This window comes from Spermophilus citellus (genome assembly GCF_964194105.1).
Source record: "Spermophilus citellus genome assembly, contig: SCAFFOLD_585, whole genome shotgun sequence".
NCBI classification, from domain to species: Eukaryota; Metazoa; Chordata; class Mammalia; order Rodentia; family Sciuridae; genus Spermophilus; species Spermophilus citellus.
The window spans coordinates 36,826-60,144 of record NW_027672786.1 but is presented as its reverse complement, the minus strand read 5'-3'; the positions used below and the strand labels follow the sequence as shown (position 1 = coordinate 60,144).

The 23,319-nt window shown below is 47.0% G+C and overlaps 1 pseudogene across 1 annotated transcript in view; it reads left to right on the top strand.

Annotated features, from left to right (window-relative positions):
- The first annotated feature begins 228 nt into the window (after positions 1 to 228).
- Positions 229 to 23,319, top strand: part of LOC308640622 (kelch domain-containing protein 4-like) — a 34,378-nt pseudogene continuing 11,287 nt past the window's right edge. Inside the window, exons 1-5 of the transcript in view lie at positions 229 to 280; positions 879 to 970; positions 5,007 to 5,105; positions 15,335 to 15,471; positions 22,935 to 23,027. The product of the transcript in view is annotated as a kelch domain-containing protein 4-like (transcript). The remainder of the gene's footprint in view (positions 281 to 878; positions 971 to 5,006; positions 5,106 to 15,334; positions 15,472 to 22,934; positions 23,028 to 23,319) is intronic.

Genomic DNA, 23,319 nt, shown 5'->3' with positions numbered 1-23,319 from the left:
TCGCTGTCCTGTGTCAGCTTCCTGTGTCCTCCTTGTGCTTAGTGGACTTTTTAAAAGTTGCTGTTTATCTGACCTGTGCTGAGGAAAGGGGTTTGGGTAACTTTTGAGGCCCATGGAGCTGTGTGCAGAGGCCAGCGTTGGGTTGGTAAGAGGGAGGTTGCTCTGAAAGTGTCTTAAGTGCTAGAAGGACATCTGAACTTCCAGCTCTGCAGAATGTGGGAACAAGGTGTGCGAGTGGGAGGAATGAAAGAGTCAGATCCCAGGTCTCAGTGCGAACAAGGTGAGGGAGTGCGTTTGAGAGGAGACTGCAGGCCGCTTTCCAGATGACTGGCCTTGCACCAGCTGTGGGGGTGGGGTGTACTTGGTGCCTACAGGGAGTGAGGGCTGGGCAGGGCGGAAGACTGGCCTCCAGAGCTGCCCAGCTATGCCAGTGCATCAGCACCTCAGCTTTAGGTCTGCGGCCACAGCTGTCAGTAGGGGTCTCTGAGCCTCTATGCAGGCCCTGTCCCAACCTGACTCTAATGCTTCTCTGTTGGAGCTCATATTTTATCATGGGGGTAGGTGGGGGTGTGAACAGGACAGACAAGATCAAGACAAAGACCAGGTACTGTTGTCAAACAGGGGGCAGGCGGGAGCACCCTGGGCCTGGGTGCTGAAGTTAAGGTGGGCAAGTGCTCCACCACTGGGCTGTGTCCCCAGCCCTGTGTTTTCTGAATGTGTTCGGCCCTGTGCATTTCAAACCCAGGGAGAGCAGGTTGTGATTCATAGATGTGACTGGACCAGTCTGATCCAAGTGACCTTGGAGGAAAGCTGGCCAGGCTTTTGGCTCCATGGCAGGTTCTAGAAAGAGTCTCATGTTGGCTGCTTGTGTGCCCTAGGAAGACCTGGAAGCCCTGATAGCCCATTTCCAGACACTGGATGCCAGGAAGACCCAGGTCACCGAGACACCGTGTTCCCCGCCCTCTCCACGGTAAGCGGGCAGGCTTCCCTGCCTTCTAGTTCTGTTTCCCTCTCTTCCCTAAGTTGAAAAGTGACTTGACATGGATACATGTTCTCAGGAATGATTGAACACTCTGAACATTTCCCATGAGCACTTGCTGTGGGTCACTTGCCTCTGCAAAGCTGGGGACAGGCTGTGAGCTCTGCTGTCCTGTAGGGGCCTGGGGGTATGGCTCAACACGGCTGCTCCTCTTAGAGTGGGTTTGAAGGCACTATAGTTGGTGGCACCCATGGGTGAGTATCACCCCCCCAAGCTATTGTTTGGCTCTGAAGGTTTTTAAAAGTGTTTTAAAACATCACAGGTGTTTGTTCTGCTGCCTTTAAGTTCTCACTTGAAGCTTATTAGATATACATTGCCATTTTAAGTGAGCGTATTAATGGTGAAGGAAATCTCAGGTCTCTTGCAGGACTTCAGACACCCATGGATAGAGTTGGTGTGGGCTGAAATGAGCAGGCATTGGTTTCCCTCTGGCTGCTTCCTCCTAATTTCTGAGTGCTGATTATTTTCTGCTTCTGTCTAGGACCCTCTGCTTCTCTGTTGGTTACTCACAGAGCAGAGGCAGGACATTGAGTGCATCAAGCTCTTTAGTTCCTAACCTAGGGAGGCCCAGCATCCTCATGAGAAGATGATGCAGCCTTCAGAGTAGGGAAACGTGTAATTGCCAAACATGTAACCTAGGCTTGTTTTGTTCACTTGAGAAATGTTTGCTTCAGTCCTCAGAATGAGATGCAGCTTGTAGGTCCCGCCTGGTGGCGTGTCAGCCTGGGCCAGCCTTCAGGAAGTTGGCTCTGCTGTGCGGTCTTTGCCTCAGCAAAGTCAGGACTGGCTCTGTGCCTGCATCCCTGGGCCCTTGGGCTGGTGGCAGGGTGCAGTGAGCCCCTGAGCAGAGTGCTGGTGGTGGAGCAGCCCCAGGCACACGTCCTGTTATTGTTTAGTTCATTCTGCTGGGGACTGGGTTTTATTTTTCCTTTAGTTGGTATGTTTTCTTTGGTAGATGGACATTTTCATTTGAGTGGTTGAAGCAGATTGGATATTTTTAAGGCTTCTTTGTGGGTACTGGTGCTCCTGAGGAAAGCTACTTGGAACATGGGTTGTTATTATTATTAGTTTTGATGATGTATTAGAACTTTTTCTAAAGAAAAAGCTTGTCCCAAAAGTCAGATTAAATGCCAAGTATATAAAGTGCTGGCTGTCCCTGTGCCAGCTGGGCTTGCCTGCCAGGCAGAGGGAGCTGGTGTTGGATCATATGGTGAGATGAAGACCTTGTTTGGTAGCCTTCATAACTTCTGACCTCCCTCCTCTCAGCTGTGTATCATTAGGAACCCTTGACAGTTACAGGTTCCTAAGAAGCATGGCCCTGAGTGTGGCCCAGGTGTGGCCTAGGGCCAAGGACGCTGCACTCACTGGTGTCTGTGCCTCTTGCTGCCTGTGCCTAGGTGGTGCCTGGGTACAGTGGGGCCTTGTTGCTACTTTCTGCTTTAGGCCTCTTACAGATTCTTATGTTAGATACTTTGCCACAGAGAACTAAGACATGTTAAAAGAGAAAACTAAACAAAACAAAACTGGGGGTGGGTGGGAAGCATTGTTCTTTTCTAAAAACGTGTCATTGTGGTTGTGTGTGTGACACAGTTTGCCGTTTTAACCTTTTCTTCAGTTCTGTGGCGTAACTCGCATTCACAGTGCTGTGCAGCCATCTGCATGGCCGAGTATCACATCCTGCCCTGTACAATATGGCTCCCTGTCCTGCTGCCCTGCTCGCGTTGTCTCCTGGGATGTGGAGGCTGTTCAGATGCTGGCACCACACCATGTTGGCATTGGGGCTTGGCCTTATCTACCTTGTGCTGGTGGATGCTTGTGAGCAGTGCTGTGGTGGACATGGCTGCAGCTGTCCCCTGGAGTTTCCACCTGGGGGGCTGCCGATTCATGACGTAGCTCTGGATTTAGCTTCTGAGGGATGCCAGACTGTTCCCTTGCAGCTGCACTGTTTTAATGCTGGTCTCTTTACTGGGAAATTTCCCAGACTGTGAAATCTTTCTGTGCATAATAAATCTCCAAGAGAAAAATAGAGGTTTCAGATTTCCCCAGTTGCTTGACTTTGAAATGGCTTTCCCTTTGAGAAGCAGCTTCTGGAATGAGTAGTGTGGACCCACCTGGGGACTCCACTGTCAAGGATGCTGAGAGCAGGGCATTCTGCCACAGCCATGGCCTCTTGTCCTGCTTTCTACTGAAGTAGTCAGAATGTGTGTGCAGCTTCCCCAATGGCTATTATTTTGTCCTGTGTATGCAGGAAATAGAGAGTTATTGACATTTTCTTGGCAGAAGGCCCCTGGGACATACTGGGCTTTAGGAGCAGCTTCGATTATGATTTAAGGGGCTAGACCCCCAACAGGGCAGGTCTGGCAGAGGCAGCGTGGTCAGAGGTCTGAGCTTCTGCCTGCCTGCTCATGTTTTCAGCCAGTTCTGAGTGAGATGGCCCAGACCAGGGCTCTTCAGGTGCATGAACTTGGTATCTGGCTGATGGCCTCAGGATGGCCCCAGGGCCTGCTGTCTCTGGTAAAGCATGCTCATGGAAAGGAGCCTGGCCTAGCATGGCGTTGTGTGCTCATCTCTGCTTCATGTCTATTGCAGGTTAAATGCCTCCCTGTCCGCTCACCCTGAGAAAGATGAGTTAATCCTTTTTGGAGGTGAATATTTCAATGGCCAAAAAGTAAAGTATACCTTTTTTCTTTTCCTCTCAACTTTTCTTGGGTGTCATTTGAAGCATAGTTAACTGAAAGCAGTGATATGAGCGTCACCTTCACGATCCTCTCTTACATCCTACTTCCTGGGTGTCAGGCCTGGTGCATCCTTGACAGTCACCAGGGCCAGTCGGGGACTGAGTGACTGCAGGCAGAGTTCTGCAGGGTGTTTGTCCCCAGCACTGCCTGCAGAGGTGGGCCTGCTTGGTTCTCTGGTGGTTGCCGGGACTGCTCTTCCTTGTGGTGGCTTTTCACGTTCCTACCCTTCAACTTTGGTTTCCGGTGCTGGGAATGGATCCCACGGGGCTGCGCACGCCAGGCAAGCTCTCTTCCACTGAGCTGTACATTTCCAGCCTTCAAGGTGGTTCCGAATGAAAAATAATGCTAATAAATTGTGGGGCTTTTATTTTTGAGTAGTCTAGAAAGCCCTGTGCATGAAGCAGAAAGCTGTGTTCACTTACCTCTGGCCTGCGAGGAGTTCTGTCAGTTCTTAGCCTTCTCTGCCTTTTCATGCATTCAAAAACTAGATCTGAGCTGGATGCAGTGGCATATGCCTGTAATCCCAGTGACTGGGGAGCTGAGGCAGGAGGATTGTAAGTTCAAGGCCAGCGTCAGCAACTTAGACCCTGTCTCAAAATAAAAAATAAAAAGGATTGGGAATGAAGCTTAGTGGTAGAGCCCTGGATTCAATCCCCAGTGCACCAAATCAGTCAATCTGTCCCCAAAAAGTTAGGCTTGGGTTTGGAGAGTGAGGGTCTGGCTGATCAGCCAAGGCGACTGGTGCCTCAGAGCAGTAAACTGTGAGCATTTGGCTTCTGTCTGCAGGACCTCTGACTTTGTGGGAAAGAGCACCTAAAACAGCCCTTCTGTTTTCTACTTTCAGAGCAGTGTTTAACAGTGGCATGAGATGTCGGTACTCTATTATGAGATGGGCTGTGCTTTAGATGGTTTGCTCAGCTGCGGGCAGATGTCAATATTCTGGGCACGCTTACGGCAGGCTGGCTCAGCTGTGATATGTGGTCGGTTGGGTGTGTCAAATGCCTTTTCACTCAGAGTGGCAAGCAAATTAACCTACAGAAAGTTGTGGGGTGGCTGTCCTGTTGTCCCTGTAGATCTCAGGACCAGCGCCCTACCTGCCTGTGTTGGTTTATAGTCCTTTGTTGGAAGGGACAAGCTTTCTGGGGATTTGTCATAGTGTCCTCCCCACATGCTGTCACTTACTTGGAGCATGTCATTCATGATACTGAGGTTCCTCTTCCTTCCCACAGACTCTTCTGTATAATGAGCTCTATGTCTACAACATCAAGAAGGACACTTGGACCAAAGTTGACATCCCTGGTCCACCTCCAAGGCGCTGTGCTCACCAGGTAACCAGTACTGACCATCCTCCTTCCTCCCTCTTCCCAGGCTAGAGCCAAGGGTAGACACTTGCAGAGTCTGTGGAGGGCAGGTAACCTTGTGCTGATCTTCTTGGGCTCCGCTGTTTTCTAACCTGAACTCTTTACTAAGGTTCTTTGTGCTTGTAGTTCTTTACATGTGAGAAGGGGAGGTGGGGTGAAGATCATGTGAAATACCCACGTGTGAACAACTCATGTCTGGCCTGGCACATGATAGGCTAGTAAAAGGCTTGCTTCTCTTGTAAGTAAGAGAACCCCATAGGCCCAAGATCTGAACTAGGTGTTGCACAGGAGGAGATGGGATATCCAGGAACAGGGCACTGGAGGAAGGAAAATAATTATTTTAGAATGAAGTGAGTCATGACAAAGTAGTAGTGTGGAGTTAGCATGTAGTTAGCCTGTTTCTGCTCTTTGCCTCTCTAGGAATGAGTTCCTGGGCTCCATGGGTATGTGGGTCTGTCCATGGTCCTCGCTGCAGCTTTGCCCTGAGAGCAGTGGGGCTCGCTCGCTATCTAGGAGGAAGGCAGGGAGTGGGTGTGAGGCACAGCTCTTCTGCCTGGACTGTGTCGGCAGATAGCTGGCTGTAGTGGAGTCCTAGGAGTGAGAGAGAGTTGGTCTCCTGAGTCACTTGATGGTTGGTTCCCCCAAAGAAAACTGACCAAAACACACTGAAATGAAATTTATTTTCCATAAAGAAAGAATTTAAAAATTCCAGATGGGCCTGGCATACGAACGAACATGGTAACTTATGGGGAAGAGTCAACGTGTACACACTTTTATGAAATAAGTACAATTTCACTGTGTCCATTGAGCCACAGAAACTGTTGGCCTCCTGCTAAGCGACAGCTCCTGCCACTCATCTGTGCAGGCCTTGTAGGAGTCCACTGTGTCCTTGCTAAAGAGAGTTACTGAATGGCTTTTATCTGCCAGGCCCTACTGTGGGTGCTGGGTTGTGGCCACAAGCCTTAGCTGTGTTCCTGTTTCTTGCCTCATCTGGTCCTGAGGGTGTGGGGCATGGATGGACTTGGCTGTCCCTCAGCAGAATCCCAGGCTGGTGGTAGAACCCATTCACAGCATGCTATTTTATGTTGGAGTCTATTGGTTGCTGCTTCTGGCCTTTGGGAAGAGGGTTGTGAACTTCAGGTTTTCCATTTATTCCAGTTAAAACCACAAGGAGGTCCAAATGCCTGGGACACAGACTCATGGGATGCGGAGGAAGTGGGTGCTGAAGGGAAGGCCTTGCTCTGTGCTCTGAGTTGTTGAGGCATGTCCCAGGCGCTTGGTTCCGAGGCTGTGTTTGGCCTCCACTGGACCTGGAGAGTGGTGGTGGTTAGTCAGCTTGAGCAGAGCTTCAGGAGAGCTTCAGGACACCTATGTGCTGCGTATACATCCGGAAGGTGGTGTTTAAAAAAGCTGTTTGTTTACTTCTGACCAAGTACATAAATGGTCACACAGATGATAGCTGGGGGAGTAGACTCTTATCAGTAAGCTGGACAATGCCGAGAACAGATAGTGGTCAGGGAGCCAACTGTGGTCAGTTCCAGCCCAGGACACCTGGGTCTCTCCAGATGGGCCAGGTTTGTCCTGAGGACTGCGTGATAGTTCCAACCAGACCTTCAAGTTATGTCCTCTAAAAGAAAAACACTGATCCTTATTTGGGAGGGATATCAGAGGAAGCAGTTTTAGTGTGCTTTTAAGTCTTTTAATCCTCAGACTTCCTTCTTGACCCTGAACCTCTTATGTTTTAAGATAAATTTCTTCCTCTGGGTATCTCTTAGCAAATGATTGGTTTTTCTCCTACCTCAGCATGATTCAGAGTACTGTGTGCTGGTGGTTAGGTCAGTTTTAACTGGCAGTGAGCTTATTAAGAGGGTCCTTCTGCCAGACAGTGGTCCATTCTGTTTGTTTAATAATTTCAAAATGGAAAGAACATTGACCTTGTCCTCAGTTGAAATTTTGAGGCTGCTTTGTTGTGCTGGTGATCCCAGGGCCTCACACATACTAGGCATGCGTTCTACCATGGAGCCACGTCCCCAGCCTTGAAACCTTTGGGTTTGAATTATAAGCTCCTATTGTTAGTGCCCTAGTTAGCCATTTCGTTCTTCTGTTTTTTTCTTAATCAAAAAGTTTTCCTCCATGTTTTTCCTGTTTAATGACTGACAGGTCTATATAATGGTCTTTACCCTGAGAGAGTTGGTTCAAGATATTTGAACGGGCCAGATTATTTGAAATAACTAGAATTTCAGTGTGTGTCTTGCTGAACTAGAATTAACCGTGTCCACCATGCGGCCTGTGTAATGGTTTTATTAATGAGGTTTTAGGCATAAAGTTAGCTAGATGACATCGAAATAAAACACATAGACTTAGTTACCTTATTTATATTGTCAGGTCTGAGACGGCTCCCCTCTCTGGTTTTTTCTTCTAACCACCCAGCAGGGCAGCAAGGATTACTCAGGGCTAGCAGGAGAGAGAGATTGAACACGCCTGGGAGTAGCCTTTTATTGGGGAACAAGAGATTTAGGGGAGAATTTCATCCAATGAAGGTTGAGGGGGGACCGCACTCCAAGGTCAGGGTCAGTGATTGGGCCCCCGGGGTCAGTGGTCAGGCACACCCCCACACGGATGGGCTCTCTCATCAGGAAAGGGCCGGGAAAGCCCCGACACAGCCAGAGCGCCTCAGACCCTTAACGGGAGCCACCCAATCACGTGTCAGAAATGGCTTCCCACAACCGTGTGTTTTGAAAGCAGCATGGGTTCTCTGGTGTCTTTGACACGCACACAGACTGATTTCTGTGGGAAATCTGGGCAGGTGCTTGGCTCAGGCGTCCTTGGTGCTTTTGGAAGACTCCCCTGGGTGTATGTTTCTTTTGTGAGGGGGGGGGAGCTCTGTATTCCTCAATTCTTTTGGGATGACAAGTAGAGATTTTGTTTTATCATGCATTTCCTTAATAAGTAAAAAAGTAGTTTGGCAGAAGTACAGATTTAGTTTGTCATGGTTTATTTTTACTGTGCTCGTGGTAAGGGTCTTTCTGCAGGTGTGAGTGGAGAGTGGTCCCTGGGCTTTGCTCTTTAGTGGCCACTTGACAGCAAGCTTGGCTTCTTCAGCTCGACCGTTCTGCTTGTGTGGGTGGCCGTAGGTGACCACAGTCCTTTCTGAACCTTTAGGAGATGGTGCTGAAGTTGTGAAGTTTGGGGGACATAATGACTCTATTGCCTTTTATCTAGCAACTCTGAAAGCATTCTTTTTTTATATTTTTATTAGTTGTTGATGGACTTTTTATTTATTTATTTATTTATATGTGGTGCTGAGAATAGAACCCAGTGCCTCACACATGTGAAGCAAGCGCTCTACCACTGAGCCACAACCCCAGCCCTGAAAGCATTCTTGAAAGAAAGTAGAAAGGTTCCAGGATACTTAAAAATCTCAGCATTACATCCAAACAGAAACAGTGTTTTCTTTAAGAATTTCTTCTTTTTTTTTTTAAATTCTGATTTGTTTTATGTGACAAAGGAATGCATTATAATTCATATTACACATATAGAGCATAATTTTTCATATCTGGTTGTATACAAAGTATATTCAAAGTATATTCACACCATTTGTGTCTTCATACATGTACTTTGGATAATAATGTCCATCTCATTCCACCGTCTTTCCTATCCCTGTGCCCTCTCTCTTCCCCTCCCACCCCTTTGCCCTATCTAGAGTTTTATTTATTTTTATGTGGTGCTGAGGCTCAAACCCAGGGCCTCGCACGTGCTAGACAATTGCTCTACCACTGAACACAACCCCAGCCCCTGATGTTGGTTGTTTTAATCAATCATAGTAATAACCGTTATTTATCAGGTGGCTAGTATGTGCCCAATACTGTTAAAACACTTCATGAACTAGATTTCTTTTTATAGTCATGTTTGTTGAGATATAATTTATATTTGGTACAATTTGTCCTATTTAGTTTTATAGTTATATGAATTTTGACAACACAAATATTAAAAAATGACAACATATATAATGGATATATAGTACTACAGTCAAGATACAGAATATGTTACCTTGTTCTCCTTTCTTTCTTTCTTTTAAATAAATAAATAATAATAAATTATTTAATATTTATTTAAATATATTTAAATAAATAAATAATAAATAAATTAACCCAATGGATTATCAATATAATTTGCAAAGAAAATAATTGTTAGATATGTCATGTTCATTTTGTTTGTCCTAATAATTCTTTGGAATGTAATGTCTATTTAACACATAGCACACCTCAATTCAGATGAGACATTTCAAATACTCAGTGGCCTCATGTAACCAGTGGGTGCCATATTCCCTCTTTTCTCCATCTTTCACTTTTGGTGAGACATATGCTATAGGCTGCATGATAAGTCCCCTGTTATGTGGTGTCTTGTTGAGTTCCTTCAGAAAGGGACACCAAAGAGATGAACTTAGAATATTCAAAAGTGGAATGAGGTGATTTATTCTTCCCTATAAGGCTATTAGACTCTTAAGTTGGTTTCTTCATGCTTCAGTTAGGTCACCTCTACAAGGTTTTCATAATGGCTCTCTCTTCTTTCACCTCCTACCTCTCCAAGTCTACAGAAGGAAAGGTGCTTCACAAAATTTGTTGGTTTCCCTCAACCTTGCCCTTATCTTTATAAATACCTTATTAAACAATTTTTACCCTGATTGATCTCTTTCATCCTTGACTCTTGAATAATGGTTTTTTAATTATAAGAAAGTAAGATATACCTCATCTCATATCACAGGCAATATCTATACACATACCAGATTAATTATATGTTAAAATATCATGCATAGAATGCTAAAACTTTTGAAAGAAAATATTTGGTAACTTTTCGAAGAGAAGTAGAAAATTAAAAAATACAAAATAAACAAAAACCTGAAAAATCAGATGACATTGTAGTTAAAATTTTTATGTGTAAAAATTTATCAAAAAGAGTTGAGAGACACGAATTGTGTTACCGGTCATTTTTGTTTGTTATTCAGCTTGACTTGGTTTCTGCTTTGGTGGCTTTTCCTTTACTGTATTTCTTCCCTTTGCGGATTTTCATTGTTCTCTTCATCTCCTCCTTGTGGAATATTTTGCCAAAAATGTTCTGTACTGCAGGCTTTCTTGCTGTAAATTCTTTTAGCCTTTGTTTATCATGGAAGGTTTTTATTTCATCAAATTTGAAGCTTAATTTTGCTGGATGTAAGATTGTTGGTTGGCATTCATTATCTTTTAGAGCTTGGTGTATGTTGTTCCCGGATCTCCTGGATTTCAGGGTCTGCGTTGAAAATTCTGCTGAGATCCGAACTGGTCTTCCCTTATAAATAATCTGATTTTTCTCTCTTGTGGCCTTTAAAATTCTATCCTTAATCTGTATACTGGGCATTTTCATGTGTCTTGGTGTACATCTGTTGTAATTTTGTACACTTGGTGTCCCATAGGCCTCTTGTATTTGATTTTCTAGTTCATTCCTCATGCTTGGGAAATTTTCTGATATATTTCATTGAAGAGATTGTGCATTTCTTTGGTTTGAATCTCTGAGCCTTCCTCTATCCCAATGAATTTAAATCTGGTCTTTTGATGGTATCCCATAATTCTTGGATGTTCTGTTTGTGGTTTCTTACCATCTTCACTGTGAGGTCAACTTTATTTTCAAGATTGTATATTTTATCCTCATTGTCTGAGGTCCTGTCTTCCAGGTGGTCTAGTCTGTTGGTAATACTATCTGTTGAGTTTTTAATTGGCTTATTGTTTCTTTCATTTCAAGGATTTCTGTTTGTTTGTTTTTCCCCCCAGTAATCTTTCTTTCTTCAAGTAATCTCTTGCAGCCTGTGTTTGCTCTCTTATCTCTTTGTTCTCTTATCTCTTTGTTTTTGCCTGTATCTGCTCCCTTAGGTCATTCTTTAACTCCCAGGTCACTTTAGTTATGTGTGTTCTGAACTCCTTCTCTGACATTTCACCTACTGCTCTATCTATGGTGTCTATTGTTGTGGTATCTCGGTTTGTTGGGGACACTTTCCTCCCTTGTTTTTTCATGATGTCTTTGTGTCTTCCTCCCCTGCAGTGTAGATCCGAGGTATCACAGCTTCTGCCCTATTGTCTTATAGTGTCCCCATAGGTTACCAATACCTCACTTTTAAAGGAGAGATCAATATTACAGCACTCAGTGTGCCCAACGTGCAGCCATATATCAGTTAGCTTCTGTTTTTACATTTAGAGTTTTGTCACTATAATCAGAAATGATGAGTTTGGTTCTATCTTCTACCTTATAGTCAATAGGTTTGTGACATGGTTTACAGTTTCTGGTGGTGGAAGGGGGGGGGGCTAGAGGGTTGGCTGAGATGTTCATGAGGTAGGATGTGGAATATGGAGGTATTAGATTATATGACTAGTGAGAGGGTGATCATAAGAAGGTGGCTATTAGTAGGAGAAACAAGAGAGAGGCCACCCCAAGCAAGACTCCCTGTCACCTCAGCAACATGATAACTGTTAGCACCCCTAGTAGAGAAACCTCTGGTGCAGCCAGGCCCACAGGGACCTTGGTGACATCTTACCAGGTCCTCATTGTTGTCCCTTGACAGAAGCGGCGCTATCCCAGTTACATGGCAGTGGCAGCCTGAAGCCTATATAGGCACTTGATATTGGGCTGTGGAGCCATGCTTTGGTGAAAAAGGGACCCCAGCCCTGGTGGCTGGCTCTCGGAATCTCCAGGCTGCAAGGGTGATGGTGGTGGTTGTGGTGGGGGGCAGGCCTTTCCTCTGGATCTTCAGACTGCCATGTCGGATTTGTTGATTTCTGTTTACAATTTTTCTTTTCAATAATTCCTACACTTTGTTGTTTCCTTCCTTTCACTTTGAGTCTGATTTGTTTTTTCTAGGCTTCTAAGGTGGAGGCCTGACTTCTTTCAGATGGTTCCTAACAGCACTTAAAAGCTGTGCATGTCCCTCTGGACATTGCCTCACTGCTCCTTGTACACTGGACCTGCTGCTGTGTTTTGTGTCACTCTGATTGAAGTAAGGTGCTTTAGATGTCTTCTTTGACCCATGGTTACAGAGGTTAGAAGGGTGTTGTTTAATTTATGAATATTTGGGGATTTTTCAAGAGGCCTGTTGTTATTCGTGTCTAATTCTGTTGTGGAGAGCACCTTGTATGATTCAGTCCTTTCATGTTTGAGATTTACTTTTTGGCCTAAATCGTCCTGTCTGGGTGCCTGTCCTGTGCGGGTTGCTGAAGCACTTGTTTTCTCTAGCTGTTGTATACAGCGCCTTGTTAGGTGGGGTGGCTGGTGGTGGTTAGTTCTTCCCTGGTCTTGCTGACTCTGCCTGATGACCTTAGCTGTCCTCAGGTTCCTTTGTCTGCGGTTACAGAGCTGCCTCCTTATCGCTGGGCTGCCTCCTTATCTCAGGCTCAGGATTGCCTGCTACAACTTTTTCCTTCCTCTGACTCTTGACCTTTTTGACCCCTGACTATTTAAAGTGCACTTCTTGTGAACAGTGCTATGATTGTGTTGTGTTTCACATCAGCTCCCAACTCTGTGGTCTTTGCTTTTTAATTGGTGTGTATTCTTCTCATCTTCAGTGTAATTACTGATTCTGTCATCAGGTTCCTGCTGTTTCGTCCCAGCTGTTCTGTATTTCTATACTTTGTGTTTCTTCCTGCCTTCTTTTGCCTTTTAATATCTCATTTTAATTTTCCTCTTGGCTTATCAGCAGTTCCCCATTTGTTTTGTTTTAGTGATTGCTCTGTGGTTTCCAGTGTACTTGCTCATCTTATGGTGGTCTGTTTCAAATACTGTGCCACGTCTCATAAACTGGAAGAACTATGGTGGAGGCCCACATGTTTCCTTCTGTTCTTTGTGCTATTATTGACAAATATCTTCTGTGTATTTTATAAACCTTACAATGCAGTGTTACTCTTTTTGATTTAGACTTGTTTTTAAAAGAAATTTTAAAAGGAGAAAGAATCTTATGTTGACTTATTTACCTTTTCCAGCATCCTTCATTCCTTTGTATAAATCCAGGTTTTCTGTTGGTAATGTCCCCAGTCTGAAGAACGTCTCTGGTCATTTCTTGAACAGGTCTGCTGCAAACAAGTTTTTTTCAGCTTTGCTAGAGAAAAATGTCTTCATTTTGAAGGTTATTTTTGCTGGATATGGAATTCTGTTAACAGTATTCTTTGAGCATTTGAGAGAGGTCCTGTTTTATGATATTTTTTTCTTTTGAGAGGCTCGTGGTTGTTGTGTGTGTGTGTGTGTGTGTGTGTGTGTGTGTGTGTGTGTGTATGTGTGCGTGCTGGGTGGGCCCAAGCCTTGAGCCTGCTGTGCAGACCTCTACCTTTGACCCCCCACCCCCACCCCCACCCCCACCCCAGGGCTCCAGCCTTAGCTCTCCTGTACCAGGCTGCCCATTTGGCCGTTCGTTCTTAACTTGCCTGTGTGTTTCATACCTGTCTTTCCTTCCCAAGGATGCTTAAAAGATTTCTCTTCATTATTGCTTTTCCTTCAGTTCAGTTTTGCTCTATCTTTGATTTTCTTTGAGTTGCATATATGTTAGACTGTTTAATGTTATCCAGCCTGATAATCTTTCCCTCTCCCACTCTGGTTTTTTAAAAATTTCTGTTTAATTTGGTGTAGTTTCTGTTTGTCGTCTCCAGGATCAGTCTGTGCTCTGTGAACTAATGAAACGTATTTCATTCTGTAGTCTGTATTGAAAAGCCCTAGCACTTGTGTGGTTCTTGATCACAGCTTCTATTTCTCTTATGTTGTTTTCTTTTAAATCTTTGAACATAGTGTGTGTTTTAAAGTCCTTGTCTGCCAGTTCTCCCATCTTTGCCACTTTGACCACTGTGCCAACTAGCCACTTCTAGGGCAGTTCCGTGGACTGAGCTTTCTCCTTCCTGGGTTCACATTTTCCTACTACTATTCTGTGGTTAGGTGCTGGGCTTTGTAAAAGCTGCCTGTTTCCATCTTTCAGCAGAGGGTGAGTATTGTCTTGAGTGGACTGTGAGAGTGGTGGCCAGATCAGTCCATCCTGGTTTGAGTGGACTGACTGGACTGGGTGGTAACTGTAGGCAAGTAGGCGTGGCTGAGGAGGTGAGTTCTCTGCCCCGTGACCCTTCCCCCTTCTGCTTCCTGATGACCATCATGAACTTGGAGCTGTCCTCTGCTGGGCCCTTCCCCGTGATGTGCTGCCTCACCTTGGGCCCAGAGCAGTGGAATTGGCTTTCTCTGGAGATTCTACTGCCAGAGTCCCCAGAGGAGCAAGTCCTGTGGGCCTCACGCCTAGAGCCCGTGTCCTCCTTTTTGTTAGCAGTGTCTAATGACTGTTGAGGAGTGCCCCTGCTGCAGCTGTTGGAGACCTTGTGGGTTTGCCCCCTGCTATCCTCGGGTCCTTTGCACTGTTCAGCCCAGGGAACGCTTCCCATGGTAGTGGTCCAGAGACCCCAGCTTTCACTCGTCATGATCCATTTTGTGTACTGTAACACAGTATCATAGTCTGGGTAGTTGTATTAAGAACAGAGGTTTATTTCTCACAGTTCTGGGGCTGGGAAGTTCAATGCTGAGTGCCAGTCTCCGGTGAGGACTTAGGTGCTATGTTATAACATGGCAGAGGGCATTGAGCATCAAGAGAGCCCACTGTTTTGACAAAGCCCCCCTGCCATCACTGATCACTGGTGAGGGTGGAGCCCTAGGACCACAGCACCAGAGAGAGCCTGTTTTCAGTCTGTCGTGTGGATGGGAGGGCCTTTCAAAGCATAGCCACTCCTACCTTTCAGTCCTCAGAAGTGAACGTCAGTGACACTCCACAGATGTTTCTGTATTACACGTGCATTTTTTAATTTCTGGGGGTAGTTTTAGGTGTGTAGTGCTAGGAAAGGGTAATGAGGATTGAAACAGCTTTATTGTAGATATTTAATAAAGAGAAAGTAGGGTTGGCTTGTGTTATAACTATTATTATGCTCCATTTTAACAGGCTATGGCATTGTGTGCCTTTAAGTGGAAGCTCATTTTGCAATCTGGGAGGGCATGAAAGTGTAGTGGAGTTCTGACTGAGGACAGTGTGCCTCGCAGAGGATTTCAGGATTCTTTCCCCAGAGGCAGGAGATGTTGGCTGGTTCCCAAGCTCTCTGGCCCTCTGGGACTGGCTAGCTTCTCTTGCCTGGCCTGACTTGTTGCCTTTCTTTTGACAGACTGTGGTGGTACCTCAGGGCGGCGGACAGCTGTGGGTCTTCGGTGGGGAGTTTGCGTCTCCCGATGGAGAGCAGTTCTACCATTACAAGGACCTCTGGGTCCTGCACTTGGCCACCAAGACCTGGGAGCAAGTCAGGTAAGGTCCTGGACAGGAGCCGAGCCCTGGACTTGCCCTTCTGTGCCAAGTTCTGCACAAGGGAGCAGGGCTGGTGGGGCCCTGGTTGTAGGCCCCAGTGGTGACTGAGCTGTGGAGGAAAGGCTCATGCTCTCTGGACCTGCACAGGGAGGCCTGGATGGGGAAGGCTGCTGGCTGCCCAGTGGTGCCCGGGCTGCACTGGCAGTGTGTTCGAGCCTGTTTCTGTGCTCCTCCCACGTCACCTCTGGTGCTCCTTGCGGTGGGCCCTCTGTCTTTTCCCAGGTGTGGGGTGGTAAGGCAATTCTGGGGCTCAAGCATGCCAGAAACAAAGCCGATCCCTTGGGTGTGCTTTCCTCAAAGGAAGTGCTCCTTCTGAGTGGGGTGCGGGTGGGAATGTGGCGCAGGGACAAGGGACCAGCCTGTACGTTCCTCCTCAGGAAGCTAGGCTGGTTCTGTGGTTTGCACAGCCCTGGCAGCTGGGCCTGGCAGCAGCCACTGAGAATGGAGGCTCTACCAGGCTCTTTTGGTAATATATCCTCTGCCTCCCCAGACAGAGAAAGGTGTGCCGCTTCTGCCTGCTTGGTACAGCCCACAGCCGTGTTGGCCAGGCTTCCAACAGGCCGACATTAGCACAGGGCTGAGGAGCCCAGTTGCACTTCCCTTTCTTGGGCGGCACTGGGAAAGGTTACTCGGGAGGCACCACAATCAGGAAATTATTTCATACTAAAAATTGTTTTTGCCACTTATATATTGAACCTTAACTCAAATTTGTGTAGACCCAGACCATGTTTATTCTCTTTTGTTTTGCTTTAATTATTCCTTTCAAAACCCAGTTGTGCTTATTTGCTTGTTGGGTCCTTTTTGAAAAACGTATTCTTGATGTTTAGTAAATTTTATCAGCCTCAGCAGTTTCCATCCATAACTGAGGCGGGCACAGGTAGCAGGTCCTCGAGAGCTTTCGCTTCACCTGGTAGCTCCCCTCAGGCCTACCGTTGAGTGGCACTGCTGTGGGACGTGGCTGCAGTGACACTCTGAGCCGTTTGTGGCATGAACATTTTCTCCTGTCTGCAGGCTTTGCTGTTTCGTTTCTCTTCCAAGGACACAGGAGCACTCTTGAGGTGTGGTCACTCGGGGTGGCCCTGCCACTGTCCTTCTCACCTCAGTGTGTTCCAGCAGTTGGGCTGGATTGCATCTGCAGGATGTGGAGGCAGCTGGCTTAAGCAGGAGGTGGTACTAGCAAGTAGCTCATTACTTAGATGCTTCCTATTGTGAAAACAGGAGAGGTTTAAAGTGTATTGCACAAAGTGGGGAAGGCTTTTTTTTTTTTTTTTTAAACTCAGGTGAGAGTGCAAACCTTAAATGTAGCTGCCATTTTTTGCTCCTTGGTGGCAGCCTGCAGGACGGTGGCTACTTTATGCGCTTTATTTTTTCTGTATAGATCTCTGTGTGGAGCTAGCTGGTGATGGTTTCTTGTTGAGAGCCACAGCCGAGTCGGAATGGCCCCTGGCATTTTGCCAGTAGTATTGGTTGAGAGGCGAGCCATTAAGATGATGCTGGATTGATTCAATTATATATTAGGCCTTTACTGTCCAGTAATAGGATGGCTCTTGCTGCATCGGACGCCTGCTACGTTGGAGTTCCCGTTGAGTTCTCCCGGGGTTCCAAGAGTGAGTGTGCGCGCAGCCCGGGAGAGGGAGTTCCGGTTGGTGTGTGGTGTGTTCCTGAAGGAGCGGCGTGGGTGGCGTTCGGGAGAGTTCCCGGGGAACGTGTGTGGAGTGTGCTGGTGGAGTTCAGAAATAAAGTTTGTTCCTGCTTGAGTGGCTCGTGATTTGTGCCCAGCCAGACTGCGGCAGTTTCTGACTCTGAGTGGCTTGAGTGTTTGCTGATGAGGGAGACAGGGAAGGTGGACAGATCCAGAGATACTGGCCTTGGTAGCCAGGGTGCGATCCCTGGTCCAGGAGGGGCACATGTGAGCATCTTGGATTGGAGAGAGAGAGCTCATTTTGAGTATTAATTTGGAAGTCAGGAAAATGAGGCTCTCCCGTCTACTTCACTTTTGACTGTGGCCTGCCATGCTGGGTTTGTCTTGCTGGGCTCATGCATCCTCTACATGGGCTCATCAGAATACATTCTCTCACAAATGTGAATCTTGAGAGACTCGTCTCTTGCATGTGGCCGGGGTCCATTCACTTGTTACAGAATAGTCCTGCATTTGACCTGTATGTTCTGAAAGCTACTGCTGCAGTGCTTATAGGTGGTCCTGTCCTTTCCTTGTCTGGTGATAGACAACGGTGTACATTGCCGTGAGTCTGCTGCGGCACAGGGTGAGGCTTTGTGCTGTGGCACCCTTGTGTGATGGGCAAGCATCTTCCAGACTCCGTGCTGACTGATGTGACCAGCACCCATTCCTGTGGCATCTCCAGCCTCTTGCTCTTTCTGTTCCAGTGGGTGTTTATTCATTACCTTGACAGTGAGTGGTCACTTATGCTTGGGAGCGTGATGGGCACTGGTGTCATACCCCTATCAGAGAACCCTAGTGCTAGTGCAGTGTCAGCTCCCGCTTCCTCTGAGGATGTCAGACACATATGACTGCTTTAGCAGCTGTTGGGAGATTTCCTTCAGGCTGTCTGGAGTGAGAAGGGCCCATGGTTGAGTCGGCAGCATAGCTTCTGTGTGCCAGCCATGTTTGTCGTCTCCAGTGAGGGGAGGGAACAGTCATCAGGGTGGGGCTCGGGCTCCTGTTTGGTGGTGGGCTGCAGAGAGAGGGCCGGGAACAAGCATGAGGCTGCGTAGAAGGTCTGTCTGTTCACCAGCAGAGCAGCTGGACCCGCAGCAACAGAAAGCCTGGCCACTGGCCTCTGCAGATGTCTCTCCACAAGATAGGTGGGCCATGGGGCCAGGGCCTGGCCCCTGGGGAGGAGGCAGGGACAGCAGGAGGCGCCTTCCCCTGCTGGCAAGTTGCTGAACAGAGGCTATCACGCAACAACACCTGTTCAGTGGGTTTTGTGGCTGCTTTGCTGTGTGACATGCCATAAGTGACTCCTTAAAAAATGCACAGTTCAGTTGTTTTATCATGTTCGGAGTATGCAGCCAGCACTGTCATTTAGAACATTCCCATCCACCTGAAGAGAAACTCCATGCCTTTCCTCGCAGCCTCCCTCGGTCTTTCAATTCCCCACTGTCTGTCTCCGTGGGTTTGCCTGTTCTGGGAATTGTACATGAATGAGGTCCGGCAGTACACGTCTATTCTCTTGTGCTTGCTGTCACTGGGTGTCACACATCAAGGTCGCTCATATTGTAGCAGGTGTGAGATCTTTGTTCCTCCTTAGGGATGAATGACAGTCCCCTACCTGGGTGTCCATCCGTCTGTTATTGGACCCTTGGGTGGTTTCCACATGTTTATATGCATCAAATTGCTTAGTAGAGGAGCAAGAAAATTTTGTTAATATGTGTGTGTGTGTGTGTGTGCGCACGCGCGTGCTGTTTCTTCCTGATTTGAGGAAGGAGCCAGCATTTGGTCTGCAGCTAAATCCTCTGAGTGTCAACGTGGTAAAGCAGCTTGTTAGTGCCTACAAAAGACTTGTTAGCAAAACGAATCGGAGGTGTTTTTCAGCCCTGTGCGGAGGGCAGCAAGGCGTCGGCTGGAGTCAGTGGTGCCACATTCCAGTGTGGAGCTGCCAGTGGCACCCAGATGCTTCCTCTGCCCAGGTGAGCTGGGTCAGCTCATGGCCTGCACGTCTCTTGGGTGTGGACTGCCTGCTACATGTCTGCAGCTGTTCTGCTGTGTAAGGAGGCTCATTGTGGCTAGAGTGTGACCAGTTTGTAGCAACACTAAGGGGGTAAAGCATGGGATATGTGAAGTTTAAAATGTGTTAGGACCGGTAGCCAGTTTTTGACACATCTGCAGGTGCTGAGGCCTGAGCTTGGTGGTGGTTGACACCACACTGTTATGGTCTAAGTTCTGGCTCTGCCATATACTGCCTGCTGGGCTTCTTAGCTTATAGGTGGGCCTCGATTTTCTCATCTGTGAAATAGGAATAAAGGTAATACGTGCACCATGAGGTATAAATGCACACAGGAGAACCGTGCCCATCCTGAATGAGCACTGTACCAGTGGTGCTTTCACTGTTAATAGTCTTGGTTTGAGCAACACAGGGACATTGTATGTCCAGGCTGCCTGAATCTGAGAGATGGCTACTGATCCTGCCTGCTGGGATTGAATACCCTCGCTTGTTTGGTGGGTGTGGTGCAGGAAAAGTAGGGCCGAGCTGCAGAGGAGTGCTTTGGGGAACAGAAGGGCCTGCTCTTGCACTGTGTCCTGCTTGGGCTGTCCTGGGCCTGTGCTTGCAGGGTGCACTACTGGACCTCGTTCCCTGTTGGATGAGCTGTGTGACCTCGAATCTCAGGGTCATGATAGGAGCTGTTCCTTTGCCCATCAAAGGCCTCGGGGCTGTACTGTGTGTTTATAGCTGTGAGTTTTATCACGTGTGCTGAGTGCTCGGCTGTTTGCTTGCTGAGCCTGTGTAGCTATCTGATGCTCAGACATCTCCTGTGAATGTCATCACAGTGGCCCAGTAGGTGGCCTGGTGACAATGGCTGGCAGTATGCCCCATGGGAATGCCATTCTGTGCACATCCCCCAATGAGCTGAGTGCTCTGGCACCCACAGCATTATATTTGTACTGTATATAGACATCTGCCTGAGTGGGTCACGCTGATTCGTGAGGACTCTACATTTAGGACTGACAGCAATTGAAAAGCCTGGCCTTCTTTTCTTCTCTTGTCTTTTTTGGGAAGGGGTGGCTTTATTTTCCAAAGGGAAATAGATCATTCTTTTAGCTACACAGTGGCACTTGACTGCTGCCCCGAAACATTGGGCTGAGTCCTTCATTCCTGACAAAGCTGGAGGCTGAGACACCCAGGGGCTTTCTGTACAGGAAGCTGGCAGAAATCAGTCCCCAGTCTCATGGGCTCTTGTGGGTCAGAGGTAACCAGCTGGCCAATGGGCCTTGGCTCCCATTACTGGACGGACACTGGAAGCATCCAGGGTCTCCTCTATGTCTGTTGTGGAGTAGACGTACCTGTGAGCACAGTGGCTTAGAGTTGAATGAAAGTCTCTTCCCTGGATCCTTCTTATAAAGTGACATATCAAAACACTTCTCAGAAAGGAACGTGGCCCTGTGCCCAGTGTGTGGAGGGCATGTGTCTGCACTGTCCTTTGCCTTGGGACAGGGGCAGCTCACTGGGAGCTGGGCCTGTGCTGTGGTGAGAGCCAGATAGTTCCCAGAAAGCCTCCTGTGGTGTTGTCATAGTATGCCCCAGACCCTCTCTTCTGAGCCCTGTCACATTTTATATTTGTGATTGTGAATTGTGGCAAAAAACCTGGTTACTAAATTCGTGGGTGATAGAAAGCCAGGACAGAAAGCAGGTAAATTGGTTAACAACTTCAGCATCCAAATCCATCTTCAAAGAACCAAATCTTTCAACATGGAATTTACATGTAAGACTTATGTAAGTGTAAGATATAGGAGCTGGGCCTGAAAAGCCCCCTTAGAAGAGAAAGAAGGCTCTGCTACACTGTGGTCCCCCCAGGCGTCAGTAGGTGATGAGGCCCCCTGAGGGGCTGAGGCCTGTAGGATGCAGTGTCAGGAGGAGTGCTTGCCTCCGCTGACATTCTGTGGACAGCGAGGCTGTGAGATTCTGTAGGGCACATGCCATTTGTGGAATTTTACATGTCCATTTGGGGGACAGCTGTATAGCGTGCACAAAAATAAATGAGAAATAATGCATTGTAGAAATAGGTGTCAACATGTGTGATTCAGGTTGTGACTACCGCTCTGCAGCCTAGAGTTGAGCCATCTCGAGGTCAGTGGGAGGGCCAGGTGGTTGAAGCTCATCCTTTGCCACGGTCTTGGGATCGTCCCTTGGTGGCCTTGCTGGCTCTTGACAAGACCCTGCCCTGGTGTTAGCTGTTCTAGCTCTCCAGGCAAGACTCCCTGTGCTGTGCTGCAGCCTGCAGCCACGCCCTCTCTTGGTGTGAGCCAGGCTTGTGCTCACTGGAGAAGGCTCAGGAAATGCAAGAAGCTGGAGAGAAATGAAGCCCCTGGAAGCCCATTTAGAGATGTGTTGAGTCACCTGCTTTTCCATTACTGTTTTACAAGCACTTCCTGTGAGGAGAAATATCTTAATCTGAATTTTAAAACTCTTGCTCAGATGGAGGTGCATGGTCTGTCTACTTTGATCTGTCTTTCTTTAATTACAGGTTGATTATGTTTTTGGTTTCTATTATTTGTATATTCTTAAGAATTACTTATTTTTTCTGTTGCTTTTTTATTGCTGTGTATTTTCACGTTTGTTTTATTGAGGTATAGTTACAAAAAAATGCACACCTTCTGGGTATACAGGTAGGTGAGTGTCAGCTGCTGCAACTGAGATGCAGAACATGTCCACCACCCCACCAAGTCCCTTCCCAGCCCCGTCCCCTGCAGCTGCCATCAGCCCCAGGTTAATCTTGTGAAGCTCTCGTGTAAGTGGGGTCATGCATGGTCTGGAGCTCTGTCAGCACTGGCTGTGTCTGGAGATGTGTGTGTGTTGCCCAGAGTGTCCACCTTCCACTGCACCCTGCGATTGGGAGAAAGCCTCTGTGAGTGTGTGTTAGCCTTCGTGTGACCCAGTTCTTCCTGGTGTGCAGGAAGCCCTCAGAGTGACTGTAGGGCTCAGGCTCCTCCAGTGCTGATGGACACGTGGCGTTTCTTCTCACATGCTCTCATGGTGGTGGCAGGAAGCTGCGTGGCTTTAGTTTGCATTCCCTGACCACTAATGATATGTTGAGCGTTTTTGTATTTTTATTGACCATTTTTACGTCTTTCTTTTTTTTTCCACTGATACCTTATGAACTTTCTATTCATATTTTTGCCGTTTTTGTTTTATGGATTTTTTTCTCTGCCAGGGATTACACTTGCTGGGCAAGCACTCTGCCACTGAGCCACACTCCCAGCCCTTTAATTTGAGAGAAGGCCTCACTAAGTTGCTCTGGCCCCAGGCTTGGGATCCTTCTGCCTCGACCTGGGAGTTTCTGGGATCGCGGGTGCATGCCCTCTGTCCAGTTGTGCCAGTGTTTTATGGGGTTATTCATTATAGCATTAAGATGGAATTGTGTGTGCGCCTGTTAGTGGTGTCAAAATGCATGCACCTGGCTCAGTGGTGCATGCATTTTGACATTCTTTATTAGATGGAACCTACTTTACTATGTTCTGCCCAATAAATCTTTATCTACTTCAAGGCCACAGAGATTTTCTTCTGTTTTATACTAGAAGTTTTATAATAGCTAGCTAGACTGTCAGGATGGTTTTAGTAGCTTGTGATCAAATTAAATGGTACTCATCAAGTACTTAGAACAAAAAAATGTAAAAATGTCATTTTTTAAAAAGCAACTGGAATAACTCCCCCTCCCCTTTATTTTAGATCAGCTGGGGGTCCTTCTGGCCGGAGTGGACATCGGATGGTGGTGTGGAAAAGACAGTTAATCCTTTTTGGTGGATTCCATGAGAGCACAAGGTTGGTACCAACAGCAGAAGTCTTTCCTGGAGCATTTAGGGGCAGACCTTTTACCATTCTGAGTAAACATGGAAAATACTGCCCTCTGAAAGCAGGGCCAGCTCTCTGGGCACATATAGCTTGGCAACCATGCAGGGCAGCTGGGGAATGAGTTGGCAGTGCACTGATTACCTGCTGTGTGCAGGGCAAGATTAGCCAGCCCTTCCTTTTTGTTTCCAGGTTCTAAATCAAGTTTTGCAGAGGTTTTAACTTGTATCCATTTTAAAATCAGAACATTTTTTAAAAACTATAT